General features: G+C 40.6%; 3 non-coding genes across 3 annotated transcripts; all 3 read right to left on the reverse strand.

The window, feature by feature from the left end:
- Positions 1-12,206: 12,206 nt before the first annotated feature.
- On the reverse strand, positions 12,207-12,288 carry trnas-aga (transfer RNA serine (anticodon AGA)). The gene has a single exon. It is a non-coding gene; the product is annotated as a tRNA-Ser (tRNA).
- A 1,452-nt stretch (positions 12,289-13,740) lies between these two features.
- trnai-aau (transfer RNA isoleucine (anticodon AAU)) lies at positions 13,741-13,814 on the reverse strand. Its single transcript has one exon. It is a non-coding gene; the product is annotated as a tRNA-Ile (tRNA).
- Positions 13,815-14,381: 567 nt separating this feature from the next.
- Positions 14,382-14,452, reverse strand: trnag-gcc (transfer RNA glycine (anticodon GCC)). Its single transcript has one exon. It is a non-coding gene; the product is annotated as a tRNA-Gly (tRNA).
- Between the last annotated feature and the right edge of the window lie 4,577 nt (positions 14,453-19,029).

Here is a 19,029-nt window from a genome sequence, read left to right on the forward strand (position 1 = left end):
CTTGCAGACAGACACGCCTCCGAGGAATTAAGGGTTGCTTCATGTGGGAATGATAAAGTCTCCCCGTCCGGACAGGAAAATGGCACTTTGTTAGACACAAAAAAACAATCAACAACAGACAAATGTCTACAAGCATTTTAGAAGCCGCACTTGAAATAGCTCTTACATTCGTGTTAGATGCAGGAATCGCCTTTTTATTGACGCTCTTACGAACGCCATGGAAAGCAAAACAAAGCAAAGCAGAGCAGAACAAAACGAACAAAATAAAACCCTCACGTCCTGCACTTGAATATAATGCCGTTACGTGCCGAAGCGGTATTGGATGTCATCCTAGCACTGCAACCCGGGGCGTACGGTATATGGGAACGAGCACACGTCACGAATTGTCTCTAATAACTCCCTGCACTGTAAGGCGCCTTGAAGCGTGCACCCTCAACATTCATCTTTGCGCATCTGTGAAAGGTAAACTCTTGAGCAAACTCTGAACCAGACACTCAAACTCCAGCTAGCATTAGGGGTAGCATTCCCACGCTACTTGAACACTTTGCTTACGCTCAGTGCTGGATTTTGGGAACTTTAGGATGAGTGGGACTTTTCTCCTATCTGTCAATTCGTTTTGTTTTGGAGACTCTTGGCTGTCTGTGTTGTATAGTGCAGCGTGAAGAAAACGTTTTCGAAAACTGTGCCGGCTCAAAAGTTGTAAGAAATCCTCTCCAGCTCTTTTAAGTCTCTTCAGTTTTGTCATTTAAAGTGAAACTAGATGTATAACTGGAGCCTCACTTATGCAAATGGTGAGGCTCCAGTTCGACATCTAGTTTCACTTTATATGACAGAAGTACGTCAGACTGCGCCGGACTGGGGGATCACTTCCGGTTATTTTTACCATCTTAAATATTTGAAATCCTCCCCTATGCAATTGTGACACTTCATCTTGGCTCCACCTAGGACACTCTTCAATCTTCCATCACTTCTCTCTTCTCCCGCAACACTCTCGTCTGTCGGCAGTATGTGGCGTCTTTGCATTACCACCAATCTCACCACAGCAAGAAAGCAACGGGTTTTGGCAAGAGAGGAGGAGACTGAGAGGTATGTCTTAACACCGATACTACAGTGCTTAAGTACTGCTCACGTATATGTTTCTAGGTTTATATTATGCATTTCATACGGTCAAATTACTTTTGAGCAACTAATAAGAAGCGCGAAACGGTATGCGTTTTAGTTTCGTTTTGTGCTGGGACCCGTGGATTGATTAGAGATATCAAGTACATACAAGTCATTTTTTAAATGTTGTAGTTCGTCTTGAAAAAATGTTACGAGTACATCATCTATCAACAATTACACAGGTTCTGTTTCCATATTGCGGATTTTGGTTACGTAATATTATTTTCTAGATTTCACGTTGTGAATATATGATTTGGGCAAACAGAGCCGCAAAGAAGTACATTATGGGCTGTTGTTGTTTTTTTTGCAGTTTTATCTAGAACAAGCGATGCTTAAACCTTTGTCTGATTCTTGTGAAACTATCCACACGACAGTTACAGTACCTAGGAGTTGACTTCAGTGATGTCACTGATGGGATGTTTCTAAAAATCCATCCTCTGTAAAACGTCTTCTCTAGTTGTCCTGCATATGTATTCGCTAATGAAGCTGTGTGTTCTGAGCCTGGATCTCTACATTTCTGTATGAACCAGCTTAGAGGGCTAAAGACAGCTTGTGTTTAAATTGAGTGTAAGGCAATTTATGCTTCTAAAGTCATGGTCAGCATTTATTATTGTACTGTGCTGTAAACTTGTTCTGTGCCTAGTCACATTATTTTATAGCGTTTTTATAGTGTTATCAAATCCGGTGGCGCTGTGTGTTAGTTTCCTGACTCCCATGTCACATGGTCTGTGATTGAAACCTGTGAAACCGGTTTAATTCGTCACAGCCAGCACTCCGGCAGAGAGGGGGTTGTGTTCGTAAAGTAGAAGCAGGCGAGATTTCCAGCGAAAGACACCTCCCCCCCACCCTCATACGATTCGCATTGTAATTACCCATTGTAATTGTATTACACATTGTACACATGCTTAAAAGAGAAGAGAGAAAACGCAAGCCTTCTTCAGGTGTGAGGGTCTTCTGCTCAGAATGAAACGCTAAAATGTAATGTAGGCTCTGAATGGGTTCAATTATGATTTGGGCTTGATTAAGGTCGCTGCCTTTCATCTAAAACCCTACTTGAATCCTTCGAAACTAAAAATCAGCGTTAGTGAGTTCTAAATAAAGAGGTATCCAGGTAACAGTGAAACGGGCGACAGTCTGGGGAGATCGCCCGTTTTCCATGTAAATAGTTCCCTGGTTCCGCACCCCTTGGTGTTTCTCTCGCTCTCTCTCGGGTCACCTGATCATTAGCTCGAAAGATTTCAGTGCTTTGTGTATATTCTAATGGTAGTGGGGGCAGGGTGTGTGGGAACAGGTTTGGTTGAAATTGCATTGGAGATCTATGTTCTTCACACCTGAAACATTTTCTCTGAAAGCATTTTCTTCGCAGTTTAACCGATCTTGTTACAGCATGTTACAGTTTACTATTATTAACCATATTAATTTTAAGTGCTTAATGCCATTTTTTGACCAGGCACGAATATTCTTAAGTCCATATCTTCGCAAGGGAATCAGTGCGAATTGTAATACTAATTAAATTAAAACTACTAACTACTAACTAATACTAATTAAAACAAACCAGAAACGTGTTGTTCTGTCTAATGACATTACAAGTGGAAAGATTACAGATTTTAATCGTCTTTAATTTTGTTACGTTATACATTTTAGAAACGTTTCATCCATACAAACACCACAAAACTATTTTCGATTGTATTTCTGAATAGTACAGATGCAGCCATTCAAAATGCGTGAGGTATTTCGCGGCATACCCCGGTGGGCGTGTCACAGTATCACGCGGTATGACGCAGTTAACGTGGTGTCACGTGGTTAACTATCCGGCGTCGCCTTGTAAGACCGCCAGGGGGAGCTTAACCTCTCATGTACAGCATTTGAGCCTTTAATTTTGAACTGTGTATTACAGCATGTTAATCATCAGTCATTAAAATGTTGGTATATTTTATGAAAGCAAGATTGCTCAGTTGGACAAAAGTACACAACCTACCTTTATCAGAAATATCAAAGCCTTTACTGAAGATATTACTAATAGTATTAATAATGGATGACTTTGGACAAGCTGTATACTCAAAGTATAATTTCTTTAGCACATTTGTACAAGCACTTGGAATCTGTCCAAGCCATACTTTGTCAGGCATTTTGTTTTACTTCAACGGGCATAAAAACTTCCTTGCTTTTAACAGGGCGTTTCATAATTTCTAGCTACGAAAATGATTTAAAATGCGACACCTATCATTCAACTAGAGCTTAAAATATCACAAGGAAAAATACACACCGGTATTCCATTTCTCCCTAAACATTGTAAGCTTCGAAGTCTTTAACTAACGTGATACCGGAGTCAACAAGCATACTTTTAGAATTTGATTAAAAGGGAATATAATATGGAATCGCGTATCTCAAGAATTTAATAACGGTATGATTACATCCGTGTACTGCGGCAGGGCTGTGTAGGGCTGTTTCGCCTGCCTGATCATGCGAGCTCTCTTGTAGCCTACTGGTCTAGGTGCGTGACTACCAACTGGCAGGTTGTGTGTTCAAATCCAGCTGGTGCTGGACTTTTATTTTAACAAACATTTCTTCGAAAAAATAGGTAAGCGATATTATGGACAATCAGTTGACTTTTATATTTCAAAATATCGCAACATGATCGATATTTGCGATATTTTGAACATATCTTCCCTTCTGACAGCGGTTCCTGCTTCTATTGTGTGTGTGTGTGTGCAACAGTAAATTTTTATAGAGAAATGGAGGCTGGACAGTATGCGTTACAATATAAACATTTATATTGATTTTAATCGTGTTCTGATTTAAATCGCAAACGCGTGTTTAATTATGTGTTTTTAATCATAATCAGGCTAATGCATTTCTACATTTTCTGTATGAACCAGCTTAGAGGTTCATACAGAAAGACAGCTTGTGTTTAAATTGAGTGTAAGGTAATTTATGCTTCTAAAGTCATGGTCAGTATTATTGTACTGTGCTGTACTGTGTCACATTATTTTATAGCGTTTTTATTGCGTTATTAAATCCGGTGGCGCTGTGTTAGTTTCCTGACTCACATTATTTAAACTACCACACTGATCATTCATCTCTAAATAAACTTTATTTTATATAGCGTTTTAAGCGATTAGGTAATTAGATTGCTCATAAACCTAATCGCTTTTTCTACATAAACACAGTGTGATTGCTCTCTGAAAATGCTTTTCCTTTATTTTTAAAGTAGGCTCAGATCGTATTATTATAAACTTTCTTGGAAAAATGTATTTTATGTAAACCATGTTTGCTATTAATTCATTTAGGGCTAAAATACGTTCATTGTCTTCCAATCGAGTCGAGTTGACATTGGAAGCCTGCCACACCCGGACTGTTAAACCAACGCATTAGCACGTCAAAGCCCATTGAGCCAGTATTGGCTTTAGTATCCCCCCCTTCTCCCCTCAATTCAATTCAATTCAAGGTGTTTTATTTGCATGACAGATGGGTACAAGCAGTGTTGGGTATGTATATTGTAACGCTTACAGCAGACAGGCACTGTGTAGGAGCCGACGCACCAGAGCAGCGCCTGCATTTATAACTTAGTTTTTAAAATTAGTCAAGCAATACGAAGCATCTCCTTTTACTTAGTGCCTGAGCATACTGCAACGCGTGTGAAGCCCATAAACGATATTAATTTTGGAACTTAAACATACAGTATATGGCTGGTCTCGGTACTTTAAAGAAAACATACACACCAGTATTCCATTTCTCCCTAAACATTTTAAGCATCGAAGTCTTTAACTAACGCGATACCGGAGTCAACAAGCATACTTTTAGAATTTGATTAAAAGGGAATATAATATGGAATCGCGTATCTCCAGAATTTAAAGACCAGACAATCGCAAACTCGTTTTCAATAAAATTATTTTATTCATTCAGCAGTTTGTGAGAGGGACATCCAGCAGGGAGAGACACACACACCGGTTTTCATTGACAACATTGTTTTTTTTTCAATTCCTCTTGTCTAACAGGAATGTTTTGTTTGTGGACAGACTGTTAGACAAGAGGAAAAGACCGCCTCCTCCTACGAAGCATTTCGTTGATCCGATCACGAATTCTTTTCCAGTCGTACGCAGCAAGGGTTGAGAATCTCCGATTCACCATCGTACTAATGGTTTCCCGGAGATTGCAAGGCAAGGCACTTTTGCCTCTGGACCCATCGAAATTTACAGACGTGGTCCACCCCCAGTAAATTTCAAAAGTCACAAGATTTCGAAACACGAGGGCGGCGTAGCGGTCGGCTCTTGCTTTCCCGTCTATGCCGATGCACTGCAAGTACAACCCCCCCTCCATCTCCTGGGTGATGGGTAGCAGTTGGACATCTGGGAGAATTATTCGTCCCACTGGCATCTGTGAATTCCGCTGTGCTTCCTGGGGGGAGATAGCCGGCGGGGACAGCATCAACAGAGTCCTGCGCGGTGGTGAACTGAGAGGCCGGGATGGAGTGTCCTGAGGCGGTGTGTGCTCTGCGGGGGGCAGAGCTTCCGCCAGGCATTGCAACCTGCGCGGCGGGGAGAGCCACTTTTCAGGAGACGGCTGCTCAACTGTTTGACTGCTGGAACATACTGTCTCCTTCCTCTGCATTTTCAGGAGTGTCTCTAGCCTCCCAGTCCTCCCCAGTAATGCATCGTACTGCTCCCGCTGCTGCCGAAATGTCTCCATACAGGTGCTGCTTCTACAGGTTGGCACCCTGGCCAGTGGCCGAGAGCAGAGACCCACGGCCTGTGGCAAAATAACATAAGTCATGTAAGAAATAAAGTCACACAGTAGTATTCATCAGTCGCGGAACAGAAGTCAAAATAAACTTTTCTTTTTTTCCGTCTTACCGCTTTCTTTTTTACTGTCCTTGTGGTAGATCGTTTCGCCCGTGCGGTGTTTTCTTGAAGAACAGGCTACGAAGAAATAATTATAATTGAATTTAAAATTCAAAACGGCAATAATACCTTGTAATATGCGCTGTAATCGCGTATTTCAGATGAAGTCTGCTGTATTTGCTTACCCTTCGCTCTTTGGAAGCTGGGGCGGCAGAAGCACCTCGTCTCTTCCCGTAAAAGGTCTTGGTCTCCATACTGTACTATGGTCGCTGTAGTGCAGGTTCGCAGTTTTTTTTTTTGCGATGGGAGCTCACCCAATCCCTTGGTGTCTTTTATGCTATATTCACCTGTACGGCTAGAGTGTGTTCATTGTCTTCCAATGAAAGGCGGGTGCCTTTTGCCGAAGTCGGGAGACATTGGGGGCTTGCCACACCCGGACTGTTAAACCAACGCATTAGCACGTCAAAGCGCATTGAGGACCCGGGCGCAATAGTTGTTTTGTCCCTTGATTTACTGATCTGCATTAATTAAATCTTGTCAGTCAGGTCTTTTTTTCTCTATTTCAATTGTCGTTTACACATGCACGACTTTAAAAGCTAGCATGACAGGTTTCGATTCACATTAGCTGGCGAGCCTTGTTAAAAAAAACAATGACAATGTAACATGCCACTGTTTGTTCATGAACAAAGTTATACTGAGATTTCCTTAGATACGCGATTAAAAAATAAATAAAAATTTGAATCTCCTGCGGAACACATTCCATAAGAATCAGCGGTTCTACAACATATATCGCCTTTAAAGGTGGCTTCTCAAAACGCTTTACGGGATAAAAACAACCAGAACAGCAGCAACAACAATATTGTATTTCATTGCACTTTGAAAACCAAGTAATAACTTAACTCAGTACGTGCAAACGTTTTGTATGTTGCTGTCTTGAATGCCTGCGTACCCATAAGTATCTTATTTGCCTTGAGGCCTGTCTACAGTATATTTGTCCCCCTATCTCCCTCAATTCAATTCAATTCAAGGTGTTTTATTTGCATGACAGATGGGTACAATTCTTGTTGGGAATGTATACTTTGATATTTACACCCGGCGCGTCACCGAGGGAGCGACTGCATTTATAACTTAGTTTTTAAAATTAGTCAAGCAATATGAAGCATCTCCTTTAGCTTTTAAGTCCCTTATGGTTTTTTCGTATTATATTCCCTATTAATCAAACTCTAAGAGTATGTATCGGCTTGTCAGTCAGGTCTTTTTTTCTCTTTTTCAATTGTCGTTTACACATGCACGACTTTAAAAGCTAGCAAGACAGGTTTCGATTCACATTAGCTGGCGAGCCTTGTTAAAAAAAACAATGACAATGTAACATGCCACTGTTTGTTCATGAACAAAGTTATACTGAGACTTCCTTAGATACGCGATTAAAAAATAAATAAAAATTTGAATCTCCTGCGGAACACATTCCATAAGAATCAGCGGTTCTACAACATATATCGCCTTTAAAGGTGGCTTCTCAAAACGCTTTACGGGATAAAAACAACCAGAACAGCAGCGACAACAATATTGTATTTCATTGCACTTTGAAAATTGCATTTGAGCACGGTTTTTGACTTTCTTAAAATTGCATTTTGGGCGCGGACAGCACATACAAGGGTTAATGAACTGCGCCAAGAAATTTAAAATAGTTTTCTTTAGGTGTGAGGGTAGGAATGGACCGCAGCAGGCATAATCAGCAAACCAGGAAAACAAAGAACAGGACAGGTGAGATGTGTAGCCAGAAAGCGAGTGATCAGAAAAAGGAAATGGATTTGTCAACTGATTGTCCATAATATCGCTTACCTATTTTTTCGAAGAAATGTTTGTTAAAATAAAAGTCCAGCACCAGCTGGATTCGAACACACAACCTGCCAGTTGGTAGGCACGCACCTAGACCAGTAGGCTACAAGACAGCTCGCATGACCAGGCAGGCGAAACAGCCCTACACAGCCCTGCCGCAGTACACGGATATAATCATACCGTTATTAAATTCTTGAGATACGCGATTCCATATTATATTCCCTTTTAATCAAATTCTAAAAGTATGCTTGTTGACTCCGGTATCACGTTAGTTAAAGACTTCGAAGCTTACAATGTTTAGGGAGAAATGGAATACTGGTGTGTATTTTTTTCTTTAAAGTACCAAGACCAGCTATATACTGTATGTTTATGTTCCAAAATTAATATCGTTTATGGCCTTCACACGCGTTACAGTATGCTCCTATTCTTTTTATGCTCAGCTACTAAGATTTCCCTTCAGTGGTAAAATTCAATATCTACAACGAGCACAGTAAAGACGTTTACAGTAAGTCTTTCTACGACAGACCAATGGACCATGAGTGCCCCTGTCGGTCAACCAATCACGCACCGCGGTATCCCGTGTCATCATACCTGCGGTATCTGTACCGCGGTGTCTGTACCGCGCACTTTGAATGGCTGCATCTGTATGTTACACTTAGTTCACTGTTTTAAATAGATCTAATTAAGAAAGTTAAGTGTTAGCATAAACTATTAGCAATCAATAATATTAAATTTAGCACTGTAATAAGCTGTTGCACTTTCCCCCGCATCTTGTAAAAATATATTTTCATTGTTCAAATATACATTAAGTCTGACTATCATATAATAAGTTAAATACAAAACTAAAGAAAAAATAGGGTTAAATATAATTCAAAATATTTTGCTAACAATGTTAACTGTTTATGAATAATAAAATGTATTAACTAAGGAGTAGGATGGCTCAGTTGTTAGTATGTTTTTTTGTTTTGTTTCTTTTTCATAAATACAACAGTAGTACCTGATGTCTCAGTGGCTTTCAAAATTAAATTATGCATGCAAACCTGTGAACTAGAAAGATAACTAAGATATCCATCCATTTATAATGGTGGCGAAGTGGTTAGCATTGCTATCTTGCAGCACTGGGGTCCTAGGTTCAATTCCTGCCATCCTGTGTGTGAGGGGTTTACATGTTCTCTCTGGGTTAGATGGTTTTTCTCCATATGTGTGATATGACTCCCTCTCGCACTCCAAAACATACTGGTAAGTTAATTGGTTTATGGGAAAACTGGCCCTGGCGTGTGTGTGTTTGTGTCTGTCTGTCCTGTGATGGACTGGCGCTATGTCCAGGGTGTATTCTGCCTTGTGTCCGTTGCTTACTGGGATAGGCTCCAAATCCTCTGTACTGGATAAAGAGATTAGAAATGGATGGAAGTAAAGGCACTGTGTGGATGGAACTATACACAGTGTTAGAAACCCACGATGAAATGGCAGCATCTCACTGAGAATAAAATATTTTATAGTGCTGGCTTAAGGAAACAGCCTTTCCACCTCTCTTGCACATCAGTATCCATACCTAGTTATTTAAACAAATTGCCTCTAAGTATAAACATCTTAATATGCTGGCTCTGTGGATCCGCATCAGCTATGTTTGCCCATTCCTTCAATTCATGTGCATCCAACACACAGTTCAATGCCAGCAACTACACATAATCTAAAATACAATCCTTATTTCAGTATCTATGTAAACATATAGTCTGTTAACTTCATCATCTTCATCAAAAGTATGCCTAACCCCATTAGGAAGTGTTCTTGTTATAAGTGTATTCCTCAGCTTTCCCCAAATTATCTTCTTCTTGCCAACATCTCTAGTCTTTTATCCTGCAATAACTCAGCCAACACTTAAATCTCCAAAAGCTGCTTGTGTTAATTTCTTTAAATCACAAATATCATGTGTAAATACTGGCCATGTAATACTCTGCATTGTGGAATAATAGTTTATTTTAAAGGGAACTAGAGAAATCAAGAAAGGCTTTTTTTCTAGAATTAATAAATGCACATCCTGTTCACTGGGGAAATTAAATCCACACTGAGCAATCTTCAATATGTTCAGAATATGACAGCAAGAATCCTATCAGGGATGCATTACACCTGTTTTCAAGTCCTTGCACTGGTTACCTATCAGATTTCGAGTCAACTTCAAAATCCTTATCCTCCTTATATACTGTCCTACAACTGTTATTATTGATCACCGAATTATTGTACTTGACATGACTTCATTCAGCCTTTCCTGAACGTCTATGACAGGCAGAGAGAGTGCTGTTTCTGGTGCGATCTTTTGCAGCTGACATTTCACTGTTTTAAACGAACAAGAAATTAGATTGCTCATAAATCAGTTATTCTATATAAACACAGCGTAATTGCCCTCCGAAAATCCTCTTTTTCTTGTTCGTTTTAGAGACCTTGATCGAAACTGATTTTAGATGTCAGAAAGGATTTATTTTCTCTGTATTTCCTACATTGCTTTGTCGAGATTTTAACTTTATATCTAACTTTATATCTAGGCTCAGATTTCAACTATAAATCGTACAGTAATTAATAGCAGTAAATACTGATGTTTTGCGCCCTCTTACCACAAAAATATATGTTTTGTAGTTGGGATTAACTTTATTTCGTACGCGTAGCTACTCCGATTCGGACACCGAACAGTTAAAGATGGCGGCAAATCAGACACCCAGAGGGGGGGCGTCTTCTCGCCTCCATAACTAAAATGCCAAATAGGAGTGGCTTAAGCGACATACACAGTCGTGTAACTGACAGTTTGAGGTAGCCTATCGTGTAAATTTCGCTTTGTTGCTGATAGGTTAAGCTTTCGAAACTCTGCCCCAAAGTCATGTGACTGATTTTTCGCCCTGTTTCGTTGGTTAAACGCAATGATCACAAGCACCACCATGGTAACTGGGATGTGTAGTTTTTAATTCCGTTTGAATTATAACTGTACGTACTGTCTTCATATTTGGCCAGGGCTTTAAAGAGAAGGCGCGCCAAAAAAATTCGGTGCCGTCGTCTCCGCTTTAAAGGTACCCCCGTGCTGGAAGAATTTGACCTCGGAACGTTTGCCCAGCGTAGTTATAGTGGACATAAAAACAAGAGTTCGCTGGCATTATATCCTAGAAGACACAGACCGGCACCAGACCGGTAAATGCTTGATGAACTAGGGATTGGACAGTTTCCAAGTGCTTGTACAATCGATGGAAATGTTCAAATAAATGTGCAAAAGAAATAAACAAAATAATCATTTATTTCTTTATCATATTGGCTAGCTAATGTCCTCTCTTTGCTAGTTAGTGGCTGTGTTTCTGCGTTGGGTAGCAACGGGTGACTGTTCTCAGGCGGAAGATGTAAACAGCTTAATTTTCGTCTTAAATAATTTTTAAAAATTAAAATTCATTCTATACAGCAATCACATATTTGGGTACCGTTTCATAAAACTTTCATGCTTAAAATGTTTAGGGAGAAATGGAAGACTGGTGTGTATTTTTTCTTTAAACTATCAAGACCAGCCATACACAGTACAGTTTATGTACATACAGTAATGTTTATGTTCCTAAATTAATATCGTTTATGACCTTCAGATGCGTTATGCTCCTCTTCTTTTTATGCTCAGCTACTAAAATTTCCCTTTAGTGGTAAAATTCCATATAAATATTCAAAACTAAGCAGATTGAAATGTGCACAGTAAAGACATTAGATGATGAAATCTTTTCACTACCAACCAATGCACCACGAGTGCCCCTGTCGGTCATTTTGGCCAGCCAATCACTTACCGCGGTGCCCTACGGTGCCCTGCGGGTTGGTTACTGTACCACGGGTTTTTACCGCTCATTTTGAATGGCTGCATCTGTAGGTTGTCTCTCGCAGTGTTCAGGAATTGCATTCCGAAACTGAGTCAGATCAAAAGTTGTAAGAAAAGCACCTATGGTGTCGGTTCTAACAGCTTTATTGATTCGATGTTAAAGGCCGGAAATGGGGCACAAGACACGCGACCGCAAAAAGCGTCGCCATCTGCTTCCAGCTGCAAAATGCCGTTTGCGGACGCTGAAGCATTTGAACTTGAACTTTATTGCCATATGTAACCGGTACTGGTACAATGGAATTCTTACTTACAGAAGGTCTCTCGATTGTAAAACAAGTGTAAAAAACAAGACAAAGTGCAAACAGTGCATCAAGACAATGTACAAACAAACAATAGACAATGTGCAAGTAAACATGTAGACATTTCTTTCCAAGGCAGCGGGTACAAGCGATCTCGCGTTTTAAAACCACCAGGAAAAGCAGAAAGGCACTTTTCCTTGCTTGCGCCGGCACACAACGACGGGAGGAGAACACCGTAGTCGGCAGGATTCGAACCTGCGCGGGGAGACCCCAATGGATTTCTAGTCCATCGCCTTAACCACTCGGCCACGACTACAGCGAGCGCTGCTGTTGCTGTGTTCTTGCTACAATCTCACATGGATCGCGAGGCACCGGTGGAAACCTTTTTCAAAGTCGTTCTCCATTAAAAAAAAAACCTTTCCAAAATACAAGCCTTGCAGACAGACACGCCTCAGAGGACTTAAGGGTGGCTTCATGTGGGAATGATAAAGTCTCCCTGTCCGGACAGGAAAATGGCACTTTGTTACACACAAAGAAACAATCAACAACAGACAAATGTCCACAAGCATTTAAGAAGCCGCACCATGTTCTTGCTACAATCTCACACGGATCGCGAGACGCCGGCGGAAATCTTTTTCAAAGTCGTTCTCCGTTAAAAAAAAAAAACCTTTCCAAAATACAAACCTTGCAGACAGACACGCCTCAGAGGACTTAAGGGTTGCTTCATGTGGGAATGATAAAGTCTCCCCGTCCGGACAGGAAAATGGCACTTTGTTAGACACAAAAAAACAATCAACAACAGACAAATGTCTACAAGCATTTTAGAAGACGCACTTGAAATAGCTCTTATATTCGTGTTAGACGCTGGAATCGCCTTTTTATTGACGCTCTTATGAACGCCATGGAAAGCAAAACAAAGCAAAGCAGAGCAGAACAAAACGAACAAAATAAAACCCTCACGTCCTGCACTTGAATATAATGCCGTTACGTGCCGAAGCGGTATTGGACGTCATCCTAGCACTGCAACCCGGGGCGTACGGTATATGGGAACGAGCACACGTCACGAATCGTCTCTAATCACTCCCTGCACTGTAAGGCGCCTTGAAGCGTGCACCCTCAACATTCATCTTTGCGCATCTGTGAAAGGTAAACTCTTGAGCAAACTCTGAACCAGACGCTCAAACTCCAGCTAGGATTAGGGGTTGCATTCCCACGCTACTTGAACACTTTGTTTACGCTCAGTGCTGGATTTTGGGAACTTTAGGACGAGTGGGACTTTTCTCCTATCTGTCAATTCGTTTTGTTTTGGAGACTCTTGGCTGTCTGTGTTGTATAGTGCAGCGTGAAGAAAACGTTTTCGAAAACTGTGCCGGCTCAAAAGTTGTAAGAAATCCTCTCCAGCTCTTTTAAGTCTCTTCAGTTTTGTCATTTAAAGTGAAACTAGATGTATAACTGGAGCCTCACTTATGCAAATGGTGAGGCTCCAGTTCGACATCTAGTTTCACTTTATATGACAGAAGTACGTCAGACTGCGCCGGACTGGGGGATCATTTCCGGTTATTTTTACCATCTTAAACATTTGAAATCCTCCCCTATGCAATTGTGACACTTCATCTTGGCTCCACCTAGGACACTCTTCAATCTTCCATCACTTCTCTCTTCTCCCGCAACACTCTCGTCTGTCGGCAGTATGTGGCGTCTTTGCATTACCACCAATCTCACCACAGCAAGAAAGCAACGGGTTTTGGCAAGAGAGGAGGAGACTGCCTGGCCCGAACGGGGATCGAACCCGCGACCTTGGCGTTATTAGCACCACGCTCTAACCAAATGAGCTAACAGGCCTCGTGCCTGCTGTCCTCTCTGTGCTGCAAAAAATGGAATTCAGGGAAGTTTCTTTTGTCCTTCTTTGAATAGAAAGCCCTGCAATTCAGTGTACGGGCTTTCTCGTGCTGTTTAATGGTTCTTCAAAAATTCAAATTCAAATCCTACACTGGCCTGAAGTGCCCCCCCCATTTCACAGCATTTTTCAGCTGATTTCAAATGTACCTAAAGGAGAAGCATTATTGAAGACCATCAATTACCAAGAGCTTTTGTCAAAGGTTTTGGTGGTCACTTTTAATGACCACAGAGAGCTATGACCTCGGTTTTACATCTCATCCAAAAGACAGCGCCTTTTTACCACACAGCGTCTCCGTCACTATACTGGGGCATTGGGACCCGCACAGACCTCAGGGTGAGCGTCCCACCGCTGGCTCCATTAACACCGCTTCCAGCTGTAAGCTTTGCTTTTCCCTGTAGGTCATCCTCATCCGGGTACTGACCTGGCTCACAGCTTCTAAGCTTCAGTGGGTTTTCAGTTGCGAGTTGAAAGGGGATGCAAGTGATGGAGCCGCTCGCTGCAAAAGCCACTGCATTGGCCAGGAATCGAACCCGGGCCTCCCGCGTGGCAGGCGAGAATTCTACCACTGAACCACCAATGCACACTGCAAGGGTCTACAAAAAAGACGCTTTTTTACCACTCTGTGCTGGATGTTGGGTCCCAAGGGAACTTCTGGACGAGTGAGAATTTTCTGCTATCAAAATTTGGTTTCGGAGACTTTTGGCAGCCTACAGATGCAGCCATTCAAAATGCGCGGGCGATACCGCATTATTTTGCGGTACGCTGTACGCAGTCTACCGCAAGCTACCGGTAAATACCGCGAGTTACCGTAAATTCTCCTATAATACGACAAGCAAAATAATAGTATCTGGAATTTCCGCAAGGTGGAGCTAATAAAGCTCAACCTCTCATGTTTGAGCTGTGGCCATCAAAGTCTTTAACGAAGATATTACTAATAGTATTAATAATGAATGACCTTGGACAAGCTGTAAGTGTAAACTCAAAGTATTGCCCTCGTCAACATTCTTTTTTTCATTGACCGTCTTTGTAAAAGTAACACCACAGCATTTCGCAATCACGCATTTGTTTCCAATCATGCAAAGTACAGTAATTTTTGAGAATCGATTCACCATGCCTTTCACATGCTCATAAAAGAGATTGATTTAGGAACATAAACATATTACCGTATGAAAACTGTAATGTATACAGTATGTATATGTATATTTAATGTCTTAACTGTGCCCGTTTAAGTATTGAATATTCATATCTGATTTTACCACTGAAGGGAAATCTTAGTAGCTGAGCATAAAAAGAATAGGAGCATACTGCAACGCGTGTGAAGGCCATAAACGATATTAATTTTGGAACATAAACATACAGTATATGGCTGGTCTCGGTACTTTAAAGAAAACATACACGAAACATGGTTTCATTATGACCAGAATCGGTCTTGAGATATTTTTAACTTGATTTACAGTATTTGAGAGGTATGTCTTAACACCGATACTACAGTGCTTAAGTACTGCTCACGTATATGTTTCTAGGTTTATATTATGCATTTCATACGGTCAAATTACTTTTGAGCAACTAATAAGAAGCGCGAAACGGTATGCGTTTTAGTTTCGTTTTGTGCAGGGACCCGTGGATTGATTAGAGATATCAAGTACATACAAGTCATTTTTTAAATGTTGTAGTTCGTCTTGAAAAAATGTTACGAGTACATCATCTATCAACAATTACACAGGTTCTGTTTCCATATTGCGGATTTTGGTTACGTAATATTATTTTCTAGATTTCACGTTGTGAATATATGATTTGGGCAAACAGAGCCGCAAAGAAGTACATTATGGGTTGTTGTTGTTTTTTTTGCAGTTTTATCTAGAACAAGCGATGCTTAAACCTTTGTCTGATTCTTGTGAAACTATCCACACGACAGTTACAGTACCTAGGAGTTGACTTCAGTGATGTCACTGATGGGATGTTTCTAAAAATCCATCCTCTGTAAAACGTCTTCTCTAGTTGTCCTGCATATGTATTCGCTAATGAAGCTGTGTGTTCTGAGCCTGGATCTCTACATTTCTGTATGAACCAGCTTAGAGGGCTAAAGACAGCTTGTGTTTAAATTGAGTGTAAGGCAATTTATGCTTCTAAAGTCATGGTCAGCATTTATTATTGTACTGTGCTGTAAACTTGTTCTGTGCCTAGTCACATTATTTTATAGCGTTTATATAGTGTTATCAAATCCGGTGGCGCTGTGTGTTAGTTTCCTGACTCCCATGTCACATGGTCTGTGATTGAAACCTGTGAAACCGGTTTAATTCGTCACAGCCAGCACTCCGGCAGAGAGGGGGTTGTGCTCGTAAAGTAGAAGCAGGCGAGATTTCCAGCGAAAGACACCTCCCCCCCACCCTCATACGATTCGCATTGTAATTACACATTCTAATTGTATTACACATTGTACACATGCTTAAAAGAGAAGAGAGAAAACGCAAGCCTTCTTCAGGTGTGAGGGTCTTCTGCTCAGAATGAAACGCTAAAATGTAATGTAGGCTCTGAATGGGTTCAATTATGATTTGGGCTTGATTAAGGTCGCTGCCTTTCATCTAAAACCCTACTTGAATCCTTCTAAACTAAAAATCAGTGTTAGTGAGTTCTAAATAAAGAGGTATCCAGGTAACAGTGAAACGGGCGGACAGTCTGGGGAGATCGCCTGTTTTCCATGTAAATAGTTCCCTGGTTCCGCACCCCTTGGTGTTTCTCTCGCTCTCTCTCGGGTCACCTGATCATTAGCTCGAAAGATTTCAGTGCTTTGTGTATATTCTAATGGTAGTGGGGGCAGGGTGTGTGGGAACAGGTTTGGTTGAAATTGCATTGGAGATCTATGTTCTTCACACCCGAAACATTTTCTCTGAAAGTATTTTCTTCGCAGTTTAACCGATCTTGTTACAGCATGTTACAGTTTACTATTATTAACCATATTAATTTTAAGTGCTTAATGCCATTTTTTGACCAGGCACGAATATTCTTAAGTCCATATCTTCGCAAGGGAATCAGTGCGAATTGCAATACTAATTAAATTAAAACTACTAACTACTAACTAATACTAATTAAAACAAACCAGAAACGTGTTGTTCTGTCTAATGACATTACAAGTGGAAAGATTACAGATTTTAATCGTCTTTAATTTTGTTACGTTATACATTTTAGAAACGTTTCATCCATACAAACACCACAAAACTATTTTCGATTGTATTTCTGAATAGTATGTTACACTTAGTTCACTGTTTTAAATACATCTAATTAAGAAAGTTAGGTGTTAGCATAAACTATTAGCAATCAATAATATTAAATTTAGCACTGTAATAAGATGTTGCACTTTCCCCCGCATCTTGTAAAAATATATTTTCATTGTTCAAATATACATTAAGTCTGACTATCATATAATAAGTTAAATACAAAACTAAAGAAAAAATAGGGTTAAATATAATTCAAAATATTTTGCTAACAATGTTAACTGTTTATGAATAATAAAATGTATTAACTAAGGAGTAGGATGGCACAGTTGTTAGTATGTTTTTTGTTTTGTTTCTTTTTCATAAATACAACAGTAGTACCTGATGTCTCAGTGGCTTTCAAAATTAAATCATGCATGCAAACCTGTGAACTAGAAAGATAACTAAGATATTGTCATGGAAATATAACTATCAAGGAAGCCACAAAAGAGAGTTCTCACCTGAGTAAGGTCTTTATTTCAATATTGCAATATTGGGAGCCCTGCTGCCACTTCGCAAAGTGCAACCAGAGACTCAATTTGTTACAAGCAGTACAGGGTTTTTATAAGACGTTGCGCTGTAAAAAAGTTCAGCACTTGGTCCCTTCTAAAACTTCCCCTTTCTCTAAGAGAAAACAGATTACATCATAGAGCGAGAGAAGAAAAACTAGATTTGTTATTCAAAGCTTATCGGTTACTTTCAGCTAATTCTAATGACCCAGACAGCATATATTGTTTTGGTACATTGTCTTCTAAACTAACCTAAACAGTATACTTTGTTGACGAACTGTTTTCTAAAATTCTGCACGCACTGTAGCACAGCAGTTACATCCTTGAAATATATTATCTAAAAGCACCAATATATTTTTTTCAAAGCTCTCTACATTTTTAAGAATCAATTTACTTATTAGATTTCCACTTCAATATCCATCCATTTATAATGGTGGCGAAGTGGTTAGCATTGCTATCTTGCAGCTGAAGAAAGATGTGAAGACGGGGGTTTGAATTTAATCCTTTCTGTAGGGGGTTTAGACTTCTAAGTCACAAGCTGGGGTTTATGGCAGGAAAGGGGGTTAACTGATAAGGATTGCAGATGCAAGCTAGGAACCCCCCTGGGTGTAATGTTAAACTGACCATTTGCCCAGAACATCGTAAACTGACCAAATACCATGAACCCCCCTCTTTACCATCAGACCGAGTGACGTCAGAAACGGAGAAGAAAACACTATATAACCCAAAAGTTTGTAACAGTACGTTGAACAATGCTTCGGTTTTGTTGTTTCTTGCGGGAAACAAGACTTCGGCTTTATTGTTCCTTGCATGCAATAAACTCATCTGTTTTACTTCATCTCAGGATCAAGAACCTTATTTCTTCTGTTACAACAAATTTGGCGTAGTCGGCGGATGCTCCAGAAGGCGCAGAACTTCCCATCGGCAGGAGAGACGGTCAGCGCGCACATAACTAAGAGGTAAGGACTCCTCTTTTATTTAAAAGTCCCGACTCTCTCTGACCGATTGGGAAATCTCTGCTCCCTGCGAGAATCGCCCGAGATGACGGAGTAAACGTGAGTTTCTGAATTCCTCTGGCCCGGGGAAGGCACCGGTGTATGTAATGGGTTGGTTGCTGTAAGCCCAGAATTTGGTCTGGCAGGGGTTCCGCGGTATTGTGTACAGGCGTTCGAAGCTGGTGTATGCCTTAATTGCGCGTGGAGTTTTGAACGGGTTTTGGACCCTTACCGTGAAGTTCAGGACTGGTGTGGGTCTTAATTGCACCCGGAGTTCTGAAGGTCAGAACTGGTTTGGGTCTTAATTGCACCCGGAGTTCTGAGGCTCAGAATCGGCGTGGGCCTTAATTGCGCCCGGGGTTCTAGAGCAAGTGGTGCATTAAATGCACGTAGTTCAGGACT

The sequence above is a fragment of the Atractosteus spatula genome, unplaced genomic scaffold (assembly GCF_055471065.1).
Source record: "Atractosteus spatula isolate fAtrSpa1 unplaced genomic scaffold, fAtrSpa1.hap1 Scaffold_86, whole genome shotgun sequence".
Taxonomy (NCBI): domain Eukaryota; kingdom Metazoa; phylum Chordata; class Actinopteri; order Semionotiformes; family Lepisosteidae; genus Atractosteus; species Atractosteus spatula.